General features: G+C 59.1%; 1 protein-coding gene across 4 annotated transcripts in view; it reads left to right on the forward strand.

Annotated features, from left to right (window-relative positions):
• The window catches only part of ZNF414 (zinc finger protein 414), a 27,841-nt gene that overhangs the window by 8,755 nt on the left and 16,102 nt on the right, over positions 1-2,984 (forward strand). The window lies entirely within an intron of this gene.

The following is a 2,984-nucleotide window of genomic DNA, read 5'->3' on the forward strand; positions in this document are numbered from 1 at the left end:
CAGGGTCACGTGATGCAGCCCGTCAGCTCCGCCCGGGGGCACGGAGGGGGCTCCCCCTGGCTGCGCCTGCCTGGCGTGTCTCCCCCGGCCATGCGAGGGGGAGAGGCAGGGAGGCCGGCCCGGCCTGCAGGCAGGGGCCAGGGCACAGGGGACCAGCCGGGGGGGTCGGTCCCCACTGGGCAAGGAGCGGAGGCGTCGCGGTGGGTGCTGGCGCTGCCCTGCTTGAGGCGGCCAAGCGCGCCCCTGCGCCGCCCGCCTCCTGGCACCCTCGTCTGGGGTCTCCTTGCACCCGCGGGTCCCGTCTGCAGAGTGGGCTCCTTCCTCCCGGAGAAACCTCCAGGTTTCCCGGCCCTCGGTCAGCTGCACGGGTCGGCGGGCCGGCGTCTCGGGGCCATTACGGTTGCGAGCGCCTGCGCGGGGATGCTGCTGGGTGTCCAAGCAAGGGAGCTGTAGGCAGGCCCGGCTGGGGGGTGGTGGTCACCACCCTCGCTTTGATTCGGGGTCTGGAGGTGGTGGCTTTGCAAGGGAAATCCGGAGATGCAGCTTTTGTTTCGGATGACGCGCTCCAGCCCAAAGCCGTGCCTGGCCATTGCTGTCGGGGGCAGGGTGACGCTGTCCCTGGCTCTGGAGAGATTCGCCGGACAGCCCCGCGCGGCTTCGTGGCAGCTCCGTGCCCAAAGGGCCTGGTGCCCTGAGCGGTTTGCAGGCTTAGGGCTGCAGCGGCCAGATAACTCTTGCAGTCGCCGTGCCCCCGGCGGGGGAAGCTAGCTGTGAGAGAGGCCCTCGGGGGCGGCGGGGCTGCCCGTCGCGTAATCTGTTCGGTTTCATTGTGCAGCCTTGCTCGGCTGATCAAAACAATAAGGCGTGCGCAGAGATCAGGGGTGGAAAGTCCCAAGCTAGGGGAGGTCTGGCACCCGGGCTGGCAGAAGAAGTGTTTCCAATGGGCTCCTTGAAGGGCTGCATAGGGCACGTTTCCCCCCACCGCCCCAGAGGCCTGTTTCCACAGGGGCAACGGTAAAGGCCTAGAAAATGAGGAAGAAGCTCAGATCTTGGGGAAAGGGCACGAGCTGGTGCCAGGACCATGTTTATCCTAGGGCACAGGCCTGAAGCAAAGGCTGCTGTCATCGCGGCTTGGCGCAGGTGGATGGAGTCAGCTGCGTGCTCCTGTGTGCCCGGCAAAAATCAGGGGCTGCACGGCGATCTCTGCCAGCGAGGCATTTTGCATCGCGTGCATGCTTCTCTTGTTGTGGGAGAAGAGACGCCTACGTTAAGGCTGAAATGTTCACACTGGGGAAGATGTGAATTGGTGCCCGCTGCTCTGCTGTATATTGGTGTCGGTGTTTACTGCCAGCTTTAAATCATCATCCATCCCTCTGGGTTTCATGGTGGCAGATTAGGGAGATTTGGTTAAAATTAAAAAAAGCAACCCAACTTGTCCAGCCCCAGCACAAATCGCCAGCTGTAATGTCCTTTGAATGCAGTGTTTTATTTAAGACCTGTGTGCTTAACTCTGTTATCCCTGGTCTGAATGTGCCCACTGCAAAGGGTATGTGCGGCTTCCCCGCCTGGCAGATGGAGCATAAAATGCCGAATGGCAGGCCGCGGGGTGGGCGGAAAGCTCAGCAGAGCGATCGGCAAAGGGCCTTTCCGCTGGCGTCGCATTTATTTCCTGTATCTCTCATTCCTTCCTGTTATTACCTAGCGAGCGATCACATGAGTCCCCTTTGTCTCTTGTCCCTGCACGTTATGATCTGTGTTTCGGAGGCTGCTAAGCCTCTGGTGTCGATTCCCCAGCAAAATCATGCGCCCCGCCGCTGTAGCCAGTATGTGCAAGCCCTCCGGTTTGGACCAGCGAGCTTGAGCCTTGGAAATTATTAACTGGGTCAGCACCGGTGACTTCTGTTCTGCGTATTAAATCTGGGAGGTTCCTGTAAATGCTCTTTTCCTGAGTGTACCTGTTTCGATTCGTGAATGAACCAGCTCGGGCTGCTTTATTCCCTGCGTGTGTTATGCCTAAGGAGTGTTTAGGGAAACCAAGTTTTCAGCAGCGACGCAGAATATTTGCGGACAGTGAAGTTTGACCGGGCAGTTGGCACTGCCAGGGGCTGAGGGTACCTCCGCCCTCTGATCGATGCTTCCCTGGGCTTGTATAGCTCGGGCATTACCAGCAGTGAAGAGCTACTGTGCAGGCTGTAAGGCCCAGCGGGGTCTCTTGGTACTTTATGGAGTTGCTGGCCCATGCTGAAGCCCAAGCTAGCTCGATTAAAGCCAGCAGGGTGGAGTGATGTGTGTTTTAATGGCACTGCCAGCTGTAGCATGGAGGTACCCTGAGCACCCAGCTGTGGAGGGTGGAAATGCCCCGGGCAGTTACAGGCTCAATTTGTTCCTTTTTTTTCTTGATCTCTTGCACCAGGGCACAACCTAGAGTGATTCGGTAGCACGGTGCGTGGTGGGGGTAGGGGAAAACACCTCTGCTGCTAGCTCGTGGTGCACTCTTCAGGGCTGCAGCAAGGTGCACGGGGGCCCACACTGGTGCATCGTATCCCGGCTGCGTGGACAAGGCCGAAACAGTCGTCCTGCCTTTCTCCCCCTGCTCCTTCCCAGCATCTCGGGGAGCTTAGCTTTTGGGGAAGGGTTGGGGCTGGGCGGGTGCACCCTTGTGCCTCCTGGAGCTGAGGCCAGGTTACGTGGCTGTAAAGACCCCTGGAAGGGGCAGATACAGGTTGTCCTGGGGAAAGGCCTATTTTGGAGACCGTTTGTGATGGGGCGAGTCCCTGCAACAGGGCTGTCCCTGGTCCTCCTGCTCTGATGCATGCGTTTCACTGGGGATGTTGCCTTCTCTCTCATTTCATGCACGCGGGCGTGAATGAAATGAATCAGAACACCCTCGGGGATGCTTCGGTGGACCCCGGTGCAGTAGATGTCCTTCACCATTTCCTCTGCTGATGCTTCAGCAAATTGATCTGGTTTGGAACCATTTCCCT

This window comes from Gavialis gangeticus, unplaced genomic scaffold (assembly GCF_001723915.1).
Source record: "Gavialis gangeticus isolate Ggan-Ray unplaced genomic scaffold, GavGan_comp1, whole genome shotgun sequence".
Lineage (NCBI taxonomy): Eukaryota > Metazoa > Chordata > Crocodylia > Gavialidae > Gavialis > Gavialis gangeticus.